A 21507-nucleotide genomic window follows, 5' to 3' on the forward strand; every position below is an offset into this window, starting at 1 on the left:
CCTTCAAGTGGCTATTCTATATAACAGCTCTTAAGTGTACCTCAGTGAGGGTTGGGAATTTGCCTCTTTTAAGTAAAAAGAATAATATTCACTCACTGTGAAAATTTGGAAAACAAACAAAACAGAAAAACTAAAAATCACTTGTAATCTATTACTAAGTTATATTTTCCTCCATTTTCAATATTGTTTTCCAATTGAGACTGCTCATTACTTTAAAATTTATATTCTACATTTTCCTTAACATTATAGCAGAAACATGATCTTTTCAATTGAAATTCTTTGCAAATGTGTTTTTTAAATATTTGGATTACACTCTATCGTATATATGAACAAGATTTAGCTCACTGTTCTCTTATTACATTTTAACTTTTAAAATACCACTTAAAAGAACATCTTTGTTCACATAACTCTGACTACAGGCTGTATAGTATCATCAGCATAGATTTCTGCCCATCTCTAGCAGAGCGAGAAATTTGAATATAGGTTTGCTGTACAGCTGGCAGAGGCTTGGGCCCTAGAGAGTAGTAGGCCTGAGGGGTCATAACACTTAGAACATTGAGGAAAATTCATCTAAATTAGTTAGTAATTCTCAGGGCCAGCTTTATGAACAGATGGCTGCATTCTTTTCAGAAACTCTGAAAAGCCTCTCCTAATCAAAACCTACCTGCAATTTCCCAAAAGTCCATTATTTCTGCCACTTTGTTTTGGAGCAGAAAACAGAAAAGAGAGCCAAATCTAGGCTGAGATCCTGGAGCACTGATTTATACAGTTTTTATGCCATGTTTTACCTACATGATCATTGCTACTACTGCTATCACCATCATCATTATTATCTTTATCTTTATCTTCTTCATCATATCCAGTAGTAGTTTTTCTAAACAGTCTGTGAATTCCTAGAAAGTAGACTCAGGGCCTTATTAATCTTTGAATTTCTCAGAATTCTGTATACCTAAAGAGTCCTGAGGGAACATCCTTAGGTGCTTTAAAACAGAATTCACTCATTTATGTTTTAGCAAAAATACATTTCTGATCATTTTTTCTTGAAAGAGAGTTTTGTTAAAATAAACAGAAGGCTTTTGGGTTCCCAGGAGGTAGTGAATGACAAATTTCATTTGTTCAGTTTGTCCTGTCTCTTCCCAGCCCCAACCCTACTGTGATACTCCCAGGAAGCTCTTAACCCATAGGATTTCTTCTCACCCATATAGCAACCATCTCTTTTGCTTCTGCTCTATGCCAGAAATTGAATTTAGCCCCAGAGACACAAAGATCCTTAAGACAAATATCTTTTTTCAAGAACCTCATGGTCTAAAGCAGGAGCTAAATGAAATGGGCTAGGTATTACATGAGTGTTTAAATGATGGTATTTTGACCAAGCAGAATACCTGACTAGTTTCTTTGTTTTTGAAAACATGGTGTTAAACAAAATGACCAATACAAACACATCCATGGTTTTATGTGGTTCAGGATCCATGAGTTTAACACCCCAGGTCTAAAAGAACTCGTGGACTCCGACTTTTACTTCCATTTTAAGTGTAGTTTTTAAAAGATCTTTGTAACAAATGCAGGCAGTGTCCATATACCAGTGAAAATCTAACATTAATGAACCCCTGCTTTTACATCAATTATTATAAGAACTATGTGTATTCAGTTGAACAGCCATATATGGGTAGAATCTAATAGAAGAAAGTAAATTATTAAATATGCTGGTTCATAACTTCTTAAATCAATTAGACCATTAAAAGTCATTGGTAGGCAGACATCATGTTAGAAGGAAAATTGTGGCTGTAGTATCACATAGACCTTAATTCAAACCCCTACATCAGAAGCTGCATGGCTTCTGATTTCTTGCCTGCAAAGCAGAAACTGTTAAGTCTATTTCACACAGTCCTTGTAAAGATTAGATGGGATTGTGCATGTAACATAGTGATAGAGCTGGGGATAGGGTAGATGTGCAAAACCAGATAGTTATCATTGTTTACCGTGGTATGTGTATAACTAAGTCCCATAGTTCTTTCCAGGACTTATTCACATTTAAATAAAGCTCTGAGGCTGAACATTTCTTGTCTAGTTCACCAGTGTATTATTTTCAGAGCCCAGTTCAGTGCTTAACATTCTATAGATGCTCAATACATATGCATTGCATGAATCAAAGGACACCAAATGATCTCTAAGAAAGGGAATAGGAAGGTGAGAATTTCTGGCCACAGGAGAAAGATATTTCAGGGGCAAAAGGAGCTTACATCTGCCTGAGTTTAGTCATTCAAGGTCTTTCCACTTTTCACAGATGATTATACTTTAGAACATTCAGGTGTTCCAAAAGTTCCCTCAGTTAATCCAGCAAAGGAGAAAGAGGAGGCTTTTTCATTTTAAGAATGTCAGGTTTGTAAACAATCATTAGCACATTTCATCTCTTTGCCAAGGACTCTGCCAAGTGCTTTACATGCATACTACCTCACTCATTTTCACAACAATCCAATGAAATAGATCATATCCCTACTTTACATGAAGAAATTGATACAGAAATGGAGCAAGTTGTCTAAAATCAGGGTTTTTTGTCTCTAAAATCTGAAGTGGATTGGTGCTCTTTTTTTTTTTTTTTAATTTTAAAAATTGATAAGAACAGATACTACACTTGATCTTAGCCAAAAGGCCGAGAAGCGATTGATTGGTGCTCTTTTTACTCACTTCACCTTGTTTTTGTATTCACTATGTAGCTTTTGTATGAGGTACTCTTTCACCAGTTCATTCATTCTTTCAACAAATATTTATTGAACATCATTTGCCTAGCACTAAGTGAACTAAAAAAGCCATAATCCTTACCTTCATAGAGATTAAAGTCTAGTTGGAGGAATGAATATTAAACAAATAATCACAAAATGGCATCACTTACAATTAAGATCAAGTGCTATGGAAGAAAATAGTAATGCTGTAAGAAACTGTAACAGGGAGACCTATTTGGGGCTGTTTGAAATAATAGACTCCAGGAAAATCCACTGAGGTCTGGATTTCCAGTTTTGCCTCCTGAGATTGCTACTAACACTTGTATACCATTGCTGGGCCTGACAAAGGAGGATTATTATTGTATTTCTCTTTGAAAAGAGGATTATGGGTCTTCCCCCTAGGATTTAGCATCTCCCATTTTATTTTATCACTCACAAGCCTCCAGTAATGGAGGACAATACAGCTTTTGATGTTGGTCAGTCTCCAAGGGAAGCTCACCCTCTGATGCAGAATTACCTGAGTCAGTTTCCAGATAAAGAAATATACAAGCAACTGTGTGTTAGGAGCTCTTTCCAAACCCTTGGTTGCTTTCATTTGGTGTAGATGTGTAGGTCATTAGATATGCCCAAGTGCTTCTACAACTCCTTGTGCTTCTACAAGTCAATGAAAGAAGTAGAAAGTGCTGCAGGAGCATTTTGGGGGCACACAAAACCAAACATTCCTAGGGTAAGGACCGGAGGTGAGATGATTTTTGGAGATGTGAAGACTAGGAATTAGCTAGACAAAGGGCAAAGGGCAAAGGGAGTAGGAATGCGATTATTAACAGGAAGCAGGAACCAAAGTATACAATGATGGTAGGAGAATACTTTCATATGCATATGTCCCGACATAATGTTTTAAAAGATTAATCAAATAAGCATGGTATCATGAAAAGAAATATGGATTATATAATCAAGCCTCCTAGGTTCCATTCCAGCTCAGTCACAAAATATTTTGAGTTCTATAAATCACTTTATCTGTGTAATGTGAATAATGATACCTATGTGACAGTATTATTGTGGTAATTAAATTATAAATATTGCCACATTGGTGTCATTTGATGCATGGTCTTTTTTTTTTTTTTTTTTTTTTTTTTTTTTTTTTTTTTTTTTTTGAGACGGAGTTTCGCTCTTGATACCCAGGCTGGAGCGCAATGGCGCGATCTCGGCTCACCGCAATCTCCGCCTCCTGGGTTCAGGCAATTCTCCTGCCTCAGCCTCCTGAGTAGCTGGGATTACAGGCACGCGCCACCGTGCCCAGCTAATTTTTTGTATTAGTAGAGACGGGGTTTCACCATGTTGACCAGGATGGTCTCGATCTCTTGACCTCGTGATCCACCCGCCTCGGCCTCCCAAAGTGCTGGGATTACAGGCTTGAGCCACCGCGCCCGGCCTGATGCATGGTCTTTAAACGTGGTAGAAATAGTAAGTTTTTTTTTTCTTTTTTTGACTCTTGCTCTGTCACCCAGGATGGAGTGCAGTGGCACGATCTCAGCTCACTGCAACCTCTGCCTCATGGGTTCAAGTGATTTTCCTGCTTCCACCTCGAGTAGCTGGGATTACAGGTGCATGCCACCACACCCAGCTAATTTTTTTATTTTTAGTAGAGATGGGGTTTCCTCAGCCTCTCAAAGTGCTGGGATTATAGGTGTGAGCCACCACGGCCAGCTGGAATGGTGGGTTCTAATGATAAGATCAATACTATTGCATGGGGCTAATTTTTACTGATTTCATTACATGCGTTTATCTGATGATTACAACTTCATGCTAAGAATTTTCATTATTCCCATTATAAAGATAATAGAGACTTAGAAACAGTAAGTGACATGCCCACAGTCACATAGCCAAAAAGTGTCACACCAGGTAGACTGACTTAACTGACTTAAGCCCCATTTATTAACTGTTCTGTACAGTCTCCCGGTATAGTCAATATGCAGCTATTATTATTGTTATCATTATCACGATTATGATTATTATTTAAAATTCAAAGATCTTACGGTCATAACTCGAATTCTGATATCAAACATCTATGATGCACTTTTTTTTCTGGAGCAAGAGTTTGCAGATTATACACCTCATAATTTACTTGGCAAATCAGAGTTAAATTCAGCTTAAAATAATAGATAATCTCAGATAACGATGGCTTAAATAAGAGAGAAGTTTATTTCTCATTCATATTAAGAAACTCAGAGGTAGGCAATCCCTGCCAGGGTGGCTTCAGGGTTCCAGAACCTAGACTTCTCAGGGACCTAGACTCCTTCAGCCCTTTTGCCTGGCTAGCCGTCCTTAGCTGATGGCTTGTACCTCATGATCTAGTGTGGCTGCAGCCACATATCTGCTTTCTAACCAGTAGGAAGGAGAAAAGGAAGATGAAGGTCATACATACCCCTCCCTGTTAAGGACACTTCCCTAAGTCACACCGGAAAATTGGCATACATGCCATTGGCCAGAATTTAGTCACATTTAATGTTACCCTTGCTAAAAATTAGGGGTTTTATTACTAAAGAGGAAGAGGAAAATAGAAGAAAATGGAGAAAACTAGAAGCTTCTGCCATAGTAGTAATAAATTTTAAAGATACTATAAATATTTAATTCAGATGTTCAATTTGTTTTTTAAAATGTGACATTTAAAAAGCAGCACAAAAAACAATGGGTTTTTAAATTCATGTCTAAGGTTCTCATCAACTATGTCGTTTACAAAAAAACATTGTCAAAGAGGTCATACAACCCTGGTATTCTTGCCTGAGCTTTGCTTCTAGCTTTTCATCTTATTCAAATCACTTTCTTTTGTTGGGCCTTAGTTTCATCATATGTAAAATGAGTAGGAGTAAACTAGAATTTCTCTAATATCCTTCCAGTTCTACCAATTAATACTGAACGACACAGGTAAATCACATTCATTTACTTATAAGAATTTTAAAGTAATTTAAATGGTATAGGGCAAAAATCTAGCAATGAACCAGTTTTCTCAGGAGCAGATACAGATTTATCTCTGTATATTTATATCCTTCCTCGTCACAGAAAAGAAAAAGACTTCTATTCATCTGTGCAAAAGCTATATAATAAATAAATGAAATAAGCAGAGTAAACATCAGAAAAGAGATTAAACTAACATCTTGATATTGAAAACCCAAAGATTAAAGGAAAAACAAAAATTAATAAAACCTGGATAAGAAGATGAAATATAAGATAAATTGCAAAAATAGCCTTTTCTTTTAGCTTATCAAAAAATATTCAGAATGAAAATTAGAAAAAAGTTCTATGTACAGTAGCAACCTAGATAATAAAATATTTAGGATTAAAAAATAGAGAAAAGACAAATTGCCTATATGTATAACTATACATCTTATTGAAGAACAGAAAATATAATTAAAAAATTAAAAGATATTAGGAAAACATCATATATACAGCAATTATAGTGCCACAAGGATTTTTATTTTATGTATTTTTTTAAAGTTGTTTTACATGGTCTTCAAGTTTGTCTGGAAGACTGCATTCTCAAGATTAGAGGTATTTTAAAAAAGAGTGAAGATAGGCTTGCATTACCAGATGCCAGAACACAAAAACATTATAATCAAATAATATGAAATAGGCATACCAATAGACAAATAGACCAATGGAAAGAAATAGAGTGTTCACAATGGTATCTAATTTTTATAAGATTTTATGAATTATCAACAAAGGTGGCATTTCAATTCAGTGGGAAGAATGTAGCTTATTTAATAGATGGTATTACTCTCACAACTGATTAACCATTTGGAAATAAGCAAATTTGAACCCCTATCTCACACTACATAAAATGAATTGCAGGCATATTAAAGACTTCAATTTTTTAAAGCCTCAGAAGAAAATCCAAGAGACATTTGTATAACCTAGACATAGTGGGAAATAAGCAATCAAGAAACTATAAAATAATAGGGATATTTGATTCCATAGAATTGTAAACTTCCATTATGTCAAAAGATGTCATTAATATAGAAATTTGCAATACATTTTAGTATGCTTTAGAAGAGAGATTTCTGTATCCTCTGTACTATAATGCCTGGTTCATAATTGAGATACAGATTACACCATATGAGGTAGAAGAGGCTAAGAACTACTACAAACAGGATAGACTATGTACTAAGAAAGTTTAGATATGAGAGAGCAGATCTGTTTTCAATAGATTTCTTAAATTGCCTCTTTGGGCCTCAAAACTTTTTTCAGTAAGAGTATGATAGTTAATCCAACTCAGTAATTCAGACATTAATTGAGTGCCTATTATGTGTCCATCCCTCTACTGGAAGAAAGATAGAAGCAAAAAAATATATATATGACTTTTTGATAGAGCTTATGGTAGGGAAGGCACAATAAACAGATTATTAAAAATAGATCAGTCTGAAAAATGGGGTGAAGAATATGCTCCTGTGGGCATGTATAACAAAGAGAATAACAGCCTGTGGAATCTAGGACAGAGACAAAATGGCATTTATGCTGACATCCTAAGTAGGAGTAGGAGTCAGCCAGGTGAAGAGAGCCACAGAAGTCCAGCATGTACAAGGGCTGTTGAAAAACTGGAGCTTCTTAAAAAGGGACTTGGATGAATGGCACTAGATACTAGGATGAAGCTGAAGAGTTAGGTAGCAAGCTGCCAGGTTCTAGATTGTGATGAATCTTCTAAGCAGTATTAAACAATTTTACTGCATCTAAGAGCAGTAAGAATCTATTGGAAGCTTTGTAAAGGAAGTGATTTGATCAGACTTGCATTTTCAAAAGATAATTCTGGAGAATGGATTAGAAAGATGCTAGATGGAAACAGACCAGTTTGGAGGCTATTGCAGTTGTCCAGGTGACAGGTGATGTTGCTTTTGATATAGCACAAATTTAGAGACTTGTATAAGTATGAGAGGATTTAGGAGGTAGATCATAGGGGATCATGGCTGTGTTTGTGAGGAGAGAAAAAGGAGAGACTGTTTATGAATGACTGGGTAAATGGTGGTACAATTCTTCAGACAGAGAATCCACACCAAGTATCTATTCTTTTTTTGTGACTCTTAACAAACAATACAGCCAAGAAGTTAATCCAAAAAAATGACACTCCCTTTATATTGTTCTAAATAGGTACTTACAGAATAAAAATGTGACTCACACCAAACTCTCACCAGCCAGCAGGGTCTGCAATGCTCTGAAACTACTGAATTGCCATTCCATTCCATTTCACTGAGGTTTTCTCAGGGCTACAGTTTGTGTCAAATGGTTCCCAATCTTTTTCAGCGGCACTGCTTTGTACTTCTAAGACTTTGTAATGCCAACAACTTTTTCAAACTCCCAAGGTTAGTAGTTGATCGAAAGAATACACAATGACAAATAGCACTATAAATTTAGCAATGTTAAAATTAATTCATATTTTATTAATAATGATAGAATTGACATGAATTTGAAAAATAATGCAATATGTGAAAGAAACCTTATGACTCTTGGCAATAATTTGTTAGATTCCCCCAGCTTCAGGCTTTACCCCAGCAATCCACAGACCAAATTTTATTTTTCAAGATGATCATTTTGTTTAAATAAGAAACAAAGATAATGTTAACATGATCTCTTTAGGAATTTCACATTCTTTAGAAATCAATGCAAAAAGTGTTTGCTCCCTAATGATGGCATTTAGACAGGACAATGAGATTATATTATATAAGCAAGTATTCTTTCTGTTCCCCTGTAAGTTTGGCCTTAGGTTTAAAAACTAAAGTCTAACCCTAATGAGAGCATACATTGTACTAAGGCATATTTACCTGCCTCTAAACATTGTGATTAAAGGAGGAGTTACTTTAAGGACAGGTATCAGAACTAGACCTCCAGAGCCATCAGGAACCAGCAGAACTCGGGATTTATTGTCTTGTGAGAGTCAAGATGTTCCTCTAACTATACATAGCATTTCAGCTTTTCTGTCCACAGTTTAGCTTTGCATTCACTATTGATGAATGATCTGGTATCATCTGTCTTTCATTCCAAATCCGTGAAGGGGCAAGTCTGATTATTTTTACCTCTATTTGCAGAGTTCTTCCAACTATCCAACCCTGCTAGTCTTATCAGTTGGACAACCTTGATTGCCACATCTGCCTAAAAACAGCTTAATACTACCTCCTTGAACTTGAAGTATGAATAGAACCATTTCTGCTATTAAAAAAGGGGGGATGGGACATATTAATAACCGATGTGGTCAATATATTTGACAAGGAACAACCAGAAAGGTGAGATAAAGGGAGAAGGGACTTAGTTCATCCCCAAAATAATTCAAGCACCACTTACATATATTACATAATACATTATCCTCAGAGCAAAACCCAGCAGAGTTATTAAAGTATCTCCATTTAACAGAAGAGGAGAATGAGGCTTTGAAAGCTCACTAATGTGCTTCATTATCCAGCAGATTCAGGCCTGTTGGACTCCACAGCATGGCTTGTTTGCAAATTCATTGTAGCTGGGGGTGTTTAGCCATGCACAACATCAGTCAGTACTGTATGCTTACTAGTGGGAATGGAGAATATTGGTAAGTCACTTGTTAAGTTTAGGTCAGTCAAGGCAGTTCTTCAGATATTAAGTAAATAGGTAATTGCTAAATATTTGAGAATTGCCTGTCGATTATCTGAATGTGTAAGTTATTTAAAAAAAGATACAATTTTAGCTGGGTGTGGTGACCCGCACCTGTAGTCCCAGCTACTTGGGAAGCTGAGGCAGGAGAATCGCTTGAACCCGGGAGGTGGAGGTTGCAGTGAGCCAAGATTGCACTACTGCACTCCAGCCTGGTGACAGAGCGAGACTACATCACACACACACACACACAAAATACAGTTTCATTGTAAAGTTAATATTTGACAATGATAATGAATTTAGAAAAAAAAATTGAAGTAGAAAAATAAAAATTATCATCCTAATATTCAAAGATAGGTATTGTGATTTTTTTGGTGTTTTTCTTTCTGGTTTCTAATTTTTATTTTTATTTTTTTGCTTTTTCTTGTTTTTTACATAGTGGTGACAGATAAAATTTACCTTCTTACTTCTAAACTATCTTCTTATAAACCGATTCCTTTAATTACATCAAGGTTTTTTCAGAGTCACACCCTTCGTCTCGTTTCGGAAAAGATTTCAATTAGGTTGAGAAAATGTGTCAAGCATCGTAAAATAAAATAAACAGAAAAAATAAATTAAAAAGAGAGGTTTCAAAAAGGAAAACAATAGCATTCTTCTGATTTGTTCTGGCGAGATTTCTTTCTTTCCCCCTCATTTTTCACAGGTGTTGATTGGCCCACACTTCTGATCATTAAGATTTTCTATGTGGTCTGGCAACCCCTTTGTGCCTTCCTTGAGTCTTTCTAATCTAAAATGCATTTTCAGAGCCTATAAGCTGAAAGGAACTATGTCTGGATAGATGACCAAAGATTGTGTTTCATTTTGGCAATGAAATACACACTTATCATTAAATGAATCTTTATTACGCCATCTCATTAGGCTGTTCAGAATGGTTTTTAAGAAATTATTCCAATACTTATGCTTAGGATTCTGTAAAAACAACAGCGGTAGCAACTACAAATCATTATATACTCATTGTGTGTGCTTAGTACAATGTCAGAAAACCAGATGACTCAAAGTGTTACTCCCCTTCCAACTTTATTGATTTTTTTTATTTTAGAACCTCTAAATACATTGCTGGATTCTATTTGATAATTTGTAGGTATTTTACCTCTCTTTTCAAAAGTTAAATTAGTCTATTCTTTTTTTAGATGGTTCCTTATAAATGGCATATAGCTGAATTTTATTGAGATGATCAATATATTTACAATTCTATCTATCTTCTTATATTATATTTTTAATATATGCTAGGGTTATATTTTGACCTCTCCCTCCTTCGCTGTTTTCTATTGAATTAAGGTTTATTTATTTTCCTTCCTTTCCTCTATTTACCTGAAAGTTATAATTACCACTGTTCTAGCAGTTGTTCCGTTACCTGTTTAATATATTATATACATTTCACAAAATTGTTTTTTTGAGACAAGGTCTCACTTTGTTGCCCAGGCTGGAGTAGAGTGGTGCAATCTTGGCTCACTGCAACCTCAACCTTCCAGCCTCCAGTAATTTTCCCACCTCAGCCTCTCTAGTAGCTAGAACTTTAGGTACATGCCACCATACCAGGCAATTTTTTTTATAGTTTCTTTTTTTTATAGCAGAGATGGGGTTTTGCTATGTTGCCTAGGCTACTTAACAAATTTTAAGGTCAGTCAGTCAGTATCTTTAGTTGTCTTGTAAACAAATGAAGGACCTTGCATGTTTTAACTCCAAAGCACCACCCCCATCATCCATGTCATTGCTTCTTAGTATGTTTGTTGCACCACAGTTTTTAATCCCAAAACATCCCTTGTTGTTGTTTACCAACTTTTTTCATCTATTTCCTTGCCCCCCATTGCTTCTTACAACTATTTCTTCATTCTGGTTTCACTGTCCTTCCTCCTGAAGTACATCCTTTAATATTTCATTCAGATAGGGTCCATAATTAATATTTTCTCTAATTTATATGCAGTTGAAAATGTTTTTAACTCACTCATTTTAAATAAACTTTAACTGGGCATATAATTATTAGTTGATTTTTCTTTTCCTTTAGCATTTTGAAACTATTCTATTGATTTCCAGCATCAATCATGGCTGATGAGAAGGATGACTTTAGACTAATGGCTCTTTCTTTAAGTTAACCAAAATTTCCTTTCTGGTGGATTTTAAGATAATTTTCTTCAACTTTTATGTTCTTAAATTTTATTGTCACCAGGAGCGGTGACTCATGCCTATATTCCCAGCACTTTGGGGCAGATCACCTGAGGTCAGGAGTTCAAGACCAGCCTGGACAACATGGTGAAACACCGTCTCTACTAAAAATACAAAAATTAGCTGGGCATGGTGGTGGGCACCTGTAATCCCACCTACTTGGGAGGCTGAGACCAGAGAATTGCTTGAACCCAGGAGGTGGAGGTGGCAGTGAATGGAGATCATACCACTGCACTCCAGCCTGAGCAATAGAGTGACACTTTGTCTCAAAAAAAAAAAAATTTACTGTCATGTGCCCACATGTGGACTTGTTATATTTCTCCTACTCTGAAATGTGTAAAATTTTTTATTCTGAATTTTTCAAATCTGAAAAACTCTATGGTTTAATTTCTCTCTGAGTCTCTTTCTCTTTCCTCTCTTTTTGGAGCTATTAATAGCTCTATATTGGAGCTTCTCATTCTAGGCTCATTATCTCTTAATGTCTCCTCCATATTTTTCATCCCTTATCTCCCTGTGCTCCATTCCAGATAATTTCATTAGAACTAACTTCCAATTTACTCTTTCCCTTCAGCTCTGTCTCAACTATTATTTAAAATCTCTCTATTTAAAAATGTATTATCTTTATATTTTTAGAATTTCTAGTCCATTGTCCCTCATAATTAGTCATTCTAATCTTCAAGTCTCTATTTTTAATCCTTTAACAAGAGAGCAGGTAATGAAAACATCCCTTTAAGACCGTTTGTAATTGCCAGAGCTCAATAATAGTTTAGTGATATTTCTCGGCTTAGGATTCTTACTTTGAAGAACTAATACAAACTCAGACCATAATTAGGTAAGCATTCCAATTTGGGATTCCAATTTCTTGTTTTAAACTTTTTATTTTGTAATATTTGATGAGTGATCTTTTCTGCTCAGTCTCATATACCTGGAACAATGTAAAGGAGACATTCTGAAATCCTGGAAAATCTCTAAATTGAGTGTCTGACAGGTAATTTTCTTCATGAAATACAGTGAAGAGATTGGCCTCTTCTCTTTTCACTTCCGTTACCAGCAGGAGGAGATGTGTTTTTTAAGGGGGACATTGTTCACAAAATAAACAAAGCTTTTTAGTTTTTGCTGTGTTTTTAAATAGTTTATGAGAGACCCTACATGCATAGGGTAGAATAAAGATTAACAAAACTGTACTTAGATGCAGATGCTTGGGAAAATCACTTATTAGGGCTACACACCAGCTCTAAACCAATCATGTTTTGAATGTGTGCTCCGAGAAACTTATAAACCACTTCACTTAATGAGCTATTCAGGACCATTAAAAATATCTAAAAATTTAAATATTAAATCTATTAACACCAAAGGTTTATAGTATTTGGCATCAGGATTTTTCTTACTGAGTATAAATATCTATGGATTGGTATTATTTTAAAACTTATTTCCAAATGCAAATGCAATACACAGGTCAATACAATCTGATAAAATAAACCATAAAAGTAGATACTATTAAGCATCTCCTGTATCACCCACTGTGTTGGGTTTATTACTTACATTATTTCTAATTTTTCAAATGCCCTTTGAGTCAGGTGATACTATCATAATTTTATAGATGAGGAAACTGAGCCTTAGAAAGGATAATTGTCAAAAATGGCAAGACTAGGCCAGGCACGGTGGCTCACGCTTGTAGTCTCAGCACTTTGGGAGGCTGAGGTGGGTGGATCATGAGGTTTGAAGTTCGAGACCATCCTTTTGACTCATTTATTCATTCATATGGCCGTTCAACAAGTATGTACTATACTGACAGAGGCCTAATAAGCCATCGATATATTTTGGAAAATGCAAATTTAGTGGGGTTATAAGTCCGGGAGCATGAAGTAGGATAAGTAAGAGATGAAACTGAAGGGAAAGATATAGACAAGATCACGGTGACCCCTATGGGTCTTACAAAAGAACTGGGACTTTCTCTTCAGGCAACAGTAAGGCGTTGAATGTCTGAAATGGTCAGATATTTATTCTAGTAAAATTACTATGGAGACAATATCAAGACTAAATTTGAAGAGTACAGGCTACAGACAGGAAGACTAATTAGATAGTTTTTGAAAAAAAATAGTGTCTGAAGTGAGATGGAGGCAATGAAATGGAGAGCAGAAGAGGAATTCATGGTTAGAAATGACAGAATTTCTGATTAATTAGAACTAGGGGACGGAATGGAGCAGCATAGGCTGACTCATAAATTTCAGACTTGGGATTGCACACTCATGAGCTTTTGCTGAATTACTAGACAGAGACGAGGTCCTGTATCTTCTATTGCCTTATGCTTCTCTGCAAGATGAATAAGCCCATTTCTTCTGACACCTATTTGGTGTTTTTGTTGATTGACTCTGAGTAAAAGCTGCAACTGAAGAGAATATTGGATTTGGAATCAGGAGATGAGGCTCTGGAATGAGATCTGCCACAGATGTTTACTACACACTTAGAAAAAGCTTGTGTCTTCCCTAGACCTGTTTCTCATCTGGAAAAGGAAAGAGTTTATCTAAACTAAGATCTTTTGGTTCCCTCTCAGTTCAGTGATTCTAGGATTCTGCTTGGCAGCACTTGCTTAGTGGTCGAATGCAGTTCTCAAAGCCAAATGTGAGTTTTCTACAAGCAACCTTACTTTGGCAGCAAGGAAGCCATTTCTTTATATTTCTCATGCATCCGATAATTTCCATTGACTTCAAGTTTCAAAGTTTGTCCTGACACCCATTCTATTCTTCTGCAAGTCATAAACTGACCCATAGTTTCTTGGTAAACCCTATCCTATGTCTTTCTTTGACTCCCCACAATGATCTTTATATTTCTATCAAAAAGTCAGCAGAGTTCAGTTAACAGAGAACTTTTTCTCTACCCCGAAAAGGATTATATATGGGCCAAAATACAACACTTTTAGCCATATCATCTCATGTGAAACACTCCTTCCTGACCCACTGTGTTGTTTTACAAAAGCTAAGCTCTTTTCTGCACTGTGGTTTCAGAAGTGTCTGCCCCTGACATTTTAAACTGGACTTTCTCAGATTTTTGCTAATATTTCAGCTGCAAATTCTTTGGGCACAATCAAGTTAGTCTTTTCAAAAAAACAATCAAATACAGTCCATAGAGTTTTACAAGTAGTTTAATAAAGGTGTCCATACTTCCTGGGATCCTTGCCAGTCACTGGCCCCAGCGGAATACCTAGGCATTTTCCTTTGTTTGTTTCTCTTCTGCCCATTCATTTTCCATGCTGTAATCTTTGGGTTGTTTGTGGAAAAGAGCCTTGCCACTTATGGAAGACTTCACTATTTCACGAAAACTAAGCTAGCAAACCTTGTGTTTTGAGATAGAGTCTCACTCTGTGGTGTGATTACAGCTCACTGCAGCCTCCACCTCCTGGGCTCAAGCGATCCTCCTGCCTCAGCCTCTCAAGTAGCTGGAACTACAGGCACACACCACCACACCACAATAATCTTTCTTTCTTTCTTTCTCTCTTTCTTTCTTTCTTTCTCTCTTTCTTTCTTTCCTTCTTTCTTTCTTTCTTTCTTTTTTACCTCCTTCCTTCCTTCCTTTCTTCTTTCTCTTTCTTTTTTGTCTTTCCTTTCTTTCCCTCCCTCCCTCCCTTCCTTCCTTTCTTCCTTCCTTCCTTTCTTCTTCTTTCGCTTTCTTTTTTGTCTTTATTTTCTCTCCCTCCCTCCTTCCTTCCCTCCCTTCCTTCCTTCCTTCCTTCCTTCTTTCCTCCTTCCTTGAACTTAACATTTTCTTTATATTTCTCATGCATCTGGTAGTTTCCATTGACTTCAAATTTCAAAGTTTGTCCTTACACCTACTTCCTTCCCTCCCTCCCTCCTTCCCCTCCTTCCCTTCCTTCCTTCCTTCCTTCCTTCCTTCCTTCCTTCCTTCCTTCCTCTTTCTTTTCTTTTCTTTGTATTTTTTGCAGAGACAGGGTTTCACCATGTCACTCAGGCTGGTCTCAAGCTTCTGGGCTAAAGCAATCCACCTTCCCTGCCTCCCAAAGTGCTGGAATTACAGGCATGGGCCACCATGCCCAGCCTATTAAACTTTTTGAAGGAGATGGGCAATAGCTGAACCTCTTCCTTCTGGAGTGCAGGTACTGGGAAGGTAGAAATGCAGGCTGGCTGCTGGTCACCTCCCAACCTGAGAGGGAAGCAGAGGAGGAATTCAGAGTCCGAAAGTCAGGAGAAAGTAAGAGTAAAAGGGCATCCATCATTAGCTTAAAATACAAGGGACTACTCACTTCTGGATAATTTGAAGGTTAAATTATTGAAGACAGTCCAGAAAATAATTGAAATAACACAATAGTGGGAGTTAGGAAACCTGGTTCTTTTTCTGAGTATAGTTCTATCTTTCTGACTCTAGACTATTTACTCTCTTTGGACCTCAACCTTCTCAACTTTATATAAGGAAAATTAAGTAGATTTCACAAATATTTTTACAAGTTCTCACATGTTAATATGTAAGTTAATATGATAACCTGTAAGAGATCTCTATTTAATGTTCATTTGTTACCATAGAAACTTGTACGTTATAGGACTATGCTTATTCCATATTATAACTTATAAACAAGATGTTTTGCATATTATTTCTCCCTCTCATTGGGACATTGGTTTGTACAGGAAATAAGCAGCTTCTTTTTCATCTCCATATCCTGATACATAACATGGTTTCTGCGTATAGTCCGCACTTTTTATTCATTTGTAAGGAGCAAGAGAGGAAAACAATAGTCTTCATTTTTTGCAGTAAATAGTTGTAATTATAGAGTGTGTTTAGTTTTGTATCTCTGCTTTCTCTACTTACCATATCATAATTTGCCATGTTTCAACATTGCATTCACAATTTTATGTTCCATTGAGTTAATGTGTCATAATTTACTATGCCTAGAGTTTCTACTATTATTAAATGAAAATGCAATAAACATGTGTCTGTATGTAACTTTTTCCTCTTGGGTTATTTCTTTAAGATACCTTCCCCTGGAATCAAAAGTTTATGCTTAATTATTTCTAGTGTTTTCTAGTGGGTTATATTAGCATACAATTTTACTGTATTTGGTTATTTGTAGGTGTAAACTTGACCATTGATATTTAATCTTTTGTTCATATTCTATTGCTGTTCATTGCTTAGCCTGCTAGCATAATCCTCTTCCCATTTATTTTAAAGCAACCTTAATACTTAAAAGACACTTGTGTTGAATATATAGTCCCATGTTGTTATATTTACTTTTTCTATTTTTTTTTTAAGATTCTCTAAATTTTGAATCTTTGTGTAATTATATCTATCAGTCTTGTCTTTTATAGTTTCTGCCTTTGCTTTTATTTAGAGAGTCCATCTTGACCTTAATAATCAGGTTAAACATACTTTTCTCAGTTTACTATTTGTGTTTTCTCTGGTATGAATTATTTATTCACACTCTGATCATTTCTGTCTTCTGTCTCGGATGGTTTCCTTAATAATTGATGTTTGCTTTACATATAAATACAGTCACACATCAGTTAATGACAGAAAAATGTTCTCAGAAATGTGTCGTTATGTAAATATCATTGAGTGTCCTTACACATACCTAGATGGCGTAGCCTATTATATACCTGCCTGTAGGCTACAAGCCTGTAAAGTTAGGTCACTGTACTGAGTACAGTAGGTAATTGTAACACAATAGTATTTGTATATTTAAATATATCTAAACATAGAACATGTACAGTAAAAATACATCATTATGCTCTTATGGGACCACCGTCATGTATATACTCTATTATTGACAACCGTCACTCTGAGGCATGTGACATTATATATACACACATACCTGTTAACTTTTTGTCCATATTCTCAGTTTCTGATAGCTTTCTTTGATATTTTTTATGTTGAACTTTTGATTCCAAATGTTAGTGACTTTTTAAAAGATAGCGTATGGTGTGGTTCTTACTTTTTTCATCAAATTACTATCAAGAGGTGATTATGTCACTTACAAAATTATATTTCCTATTTTCCCCCCTTGTTCTGAAAAGCTTCTTTGATCATATATTAAGTGAGTCTATATAGCTGGATCTATTTCTAGACTCTCCATTCTGTTATGCTGATCTATAAGTCTATTTTTGTGCCTGAAAATTCTGCATATATTTGAGGAGACCTCAAATATCCTCTCCTGAATCTTTGCTTCTCCAGGCTAAACATTCCCTGTTCTTTCAATGGTTACCCTTGTATTTAGCATCCAAGTCCTTTCCCATCCCCCTGGGGACCAGAGGCAAGCAATTGTGAGATAACTGACCAAGTTAGTTGGGACCTCAGGGAACCTCAAACTTCCCTGTCTCGGGAAAAAAATGCTACAGAAAGGCAGCACCCAGGCAAAAAGGGAGACTATTGAGCTCTTATGTGGAAATAACAGGGTTTGTCCCAGAAAAGTGCTTTCTTGTTTCTCATCTTTAATCTGACAGAATAGTTTACAATGGCTAAGGACCTGTCAGAGTTCAAATCCCAACTCCACTATTTTCTTGCTGTGTGACCTTGAGACCTTGAGAAAATTTCTTAAATTCTGTAAGCCTCATTCACTTCAACTGTAATATGACTGTATAATGGTATCTGCTTCATAAAACTGTTATAAAGAAGAAGTGAGGAAATCTATGAACACATAGTGAGTACTTGATCATAGAAACTGTTGTTATTACTGCTATCGGTCATATAGATTTATTATTTTATTTAATATTTTGAGGTAGTCATAATATATACAATTTAATGCTGAATGAACAGGATAAGAAAAGCTCAGTAACTTTCCCTCCCCAGCTAGTAAACGTGCTCCAGCAAGTATCTCACCTTGTCTGTTTGATGAGAAGGCCTGGGTATTTGCTGTAGACAACTCAACTCCACTGTATGACAGAAGGCACTGATAACTGGCTCTTTGGATTCTGCCATGGTTACTATGTGAAGCCGTAAATTCTTAGACAAAGGTAAATGTAAGGTTCAAACATAGGATTGTTTTGAGGTTTTCTTTTGATTTCAACATGGAGGGGCATAGGTTAATGGGAAGATACAGTATGGTTTCATCCTTATTTGCAAATTAGCTGATATGGAAACATATCCCTTCAAACTAAGTATCACTTCACATAACTACTCAAAATGACACTGACACAGGCCCAGAAGCATTTGTCATCCCCACAGGATGCCAGAGGAAGCAACACTTCCTCTCCTTCAGCACATGTTACCTGTGCTCTCGGAAGGCCCACGGCTGGGAGGGAGGCAGGTGGAGGAGGCCACACAACTGCCAAGTCAAACACACCGGAAGGTCTAATTTTAGTCCTCCCAGCCTTGGCATTGTGCCGTTCAGCGAAGATATTTTTCATGCACCACAATAAAGTGCTTTGTTCCAGCCTTCCTGGATACTTCACAAAGGCCCAGCAAGGACAGGGTAAGCCTAAATCAGAGCTGGAAACACATCAAAGACAGGGACCTCATAGGAAAGGGTCAGCATTCCTCTCACAACCTTTGGTAAATATATTCTTTCCATCCAGCTCCCAAAACCCTAAGAAGGGACACTTGGTTGTGCTCCTCCTTCTATGCAACTCCTCTTCCTCCAGCTTCTTTTTTGTGAATCTTCTACTGGCTGCTCATCAACAAGTGTGTTTTCTCCTTCATGCCAGGGATTTGAAAATCTACTCCCTCTTGTTGTCCTTGCCTAACAAAGCCCACTTCTTTCTATATAGTCTGGGTCTTGTTTTCTTTTCTGACATGGCCTGGAAAGTGCACTAGATTAAGAGCGGGGATCTGTTGTGGGGGAGTGGGGGGGACAGCGGGGGGGGTGGGGAATTGGGGAGGGATAGCATGGGGAGAAATGCCAGATATGGGTGAAGGGGAGGAAGGCAGCAAATCACACTGCCACGTATGCACCTAAGCAACAACCTTGCATGTTTTTCACATGTACCCCAAAACCTAAAATGCAATAAAAAAATAAAAATAAAAATAAAAATAAAAAAAAAAAAAAGAGCGAGAAACAATTTTGCAATTTGCAAACTGCCTCTAGGGTTTTTTCTTACAATGACCTGGCAAATTCAGTGAGGCAGAAACTTTCACAAAACTTGTATGGATGAGAAAACTGAAGTTCAAAGAGGACACAAACTTTTGCAAAGGTCACAGGAGAAAACACTGGCAAAGCTGAGACTGAAACCTAACTCTGGTGCTTTAGGAAAGGTGTGGTCCCATGAACCTATTAAAGCACTGAAAACCCACACAGGCCTTAGGGCCCTGGGATGAGAGAATCCTGGAAAGGGAGCTCTTGTTCCTTGTACTTTCAGTTAGAGTCACTCCCTTTACAAACAATGAATTAACAGTAGTATTTCAGGATTCACATGTAGGTCAAAAACCTTTAGTCCTGAGGCTCATTCTGTTTAGCTCTGGGTGAAGTCATGAATGTGGAAGAGAAGCTCAGGAGAATCCTGAGCTGACATCACAGGACCTTGGAGAAGTTGTGATTGGGAGACACAGTGCTAGGAGTCAAAGTCCCTGACCGTCAGGATCTAATATGTCAGCAAACCTCTCTGAGACTCAGTTTTGTCTTCTGTAAGATTGATGCCAGCAAGGCCAAGGTTTACATAAGATGTGAGAGAGGAAAGAGCTTTGTAGATGCTAAAGCACTACCCACTGTTAATTACAATGACTTATATTCAAATTCAAAACATAGAAAATTCAGAATTCCGTAGATCACCACTTCTGGGTGCCTATGGTTGGGTCTACGGTTGTCCAGTGAAGTCCAGAAAGGAATCTACCCAGAAGACAAAGTAAAGATCCAAGAAGCCATTGGGAACATTAACATCTCTGGTCAACCTGATCTGCTGCCTTTCCAGGAAATAAGGAAATGATGATTTCTCTGAAGGTAAAGCACATCATTCTGGGACCTCAACCTGAAACTGTTGACCACAAAACCAGCTAAGATCCTCAGGAAGTTTTCCAGGCCTCCCAAAGGCCTGTGTGAGTTTTCTGTGCTCTGACAGGTTAATGGGACCACACCTTTCCCTAAAGCACCAGAGCTAGGTTTCAGTCCCAGCTGCTCTGCCAGTGTTTTCCCGTGTGACTTTTGCAAAAGTCTGTGTCCTCTTTGAACTTCAGTTTTCTTATCTCTACAAGTTCTATGAAAGTTTCTGCCTCACCTAATTCACCAGGTCATTGTAAGAACAAACCCTGGAGGCAGTTTACAAATTGTAAAAGTGTTTCTCACTCTTAATCTAGTGCATTTTACAGGGCATGTCAGGAAAGAAAACAAAACCCAGGCTATATACAAAGAAGCGGGTTTTGTTAGGATTTATTGGTTTGGTGAATGAATGACATTTTGTGCATGTATTTGTTTGCTGAAATTAAAACATTTGCACATTTTTCTGCTTATAATGTTGTATGCTCATTATAAAGAGTTTAGAAAGATGTTAAGGAGAGAGTAAAATACCACCATTATGCCACCAGCAGTTGTAACCACTGTTAAGATTTTGATATATGTTATGAACTGACCAAACTTCCTGTGCACACAAGCTCAAGCAAGTGTGTGTATAAAGCAAAAGCAAGTGGTGCTACACATACTGTTTTGTGACCTGCTTTTTTCACTTAACAATTTATTGCAATATCATCTCTCCTTCTTTCTTTCGTTTTTATTCCTAAAGTGCCCCGAATGTTAATCGTATTCCCCAGATCATGGCTCAATATCAATGTTGTTTATATAAAGCACTTCTTGTATTTTCTCATATAGTTTTAATTTACCCTTTATTTGCTATACTCACTTCCATCCCCCTCCTCCATTATATTGTATTTAATATATGTCCTCAGGTAAAGGTTTATCCTTGAAAAACTACAGTTTATTTGTATATTTATGTGCTTTCTCTTAAATGACATTGAGTCAATACTCACCCATATCAATCAATGCAGATATGCATTATCACTTTTGATGGCTTCATAATTTCCATTCATA

At 36.7% G+C, this 21507-nt stretch overlaps 1 protein-coding gene and 1 pseudogene across 1 annotated transcript in view; one reads left to right on the forward strand and one right to left on the reverse strand.

Annotated features, from left to right (window-relative positions):
• Positions 1-21507, forward strand: part of VSNL1 (visinin like 1) — a 108724-nt gene that overhangs the window by 13537 nt on the left and 73680 nt on the right. The gene's annotated exons all lie outside the window — the stretch shown is intronic.
• LOC135269862 (U2 spliceosomal RNA) lies at positions 2574-2662 on the reverse strand (annotated as a pseudogene).

This window comes from Aotus nancymaae, unplaced genomic scaffold (genome assembly GCF_030222135.1).
Source record: "Aotus nancymaae isolate 86718 unplaced genomic scaffold, 86718_ANA_hifiasm-v0.15.2.pri h1tg000057l, whole genome shotgun sequence".
In the NCBI taxonomy this organism is placed as follows: Eukaryota; Metazoa; Chordata; class Mammalia; order Primates; family Aotidae; genus Aotus; species Aotus nancymaae.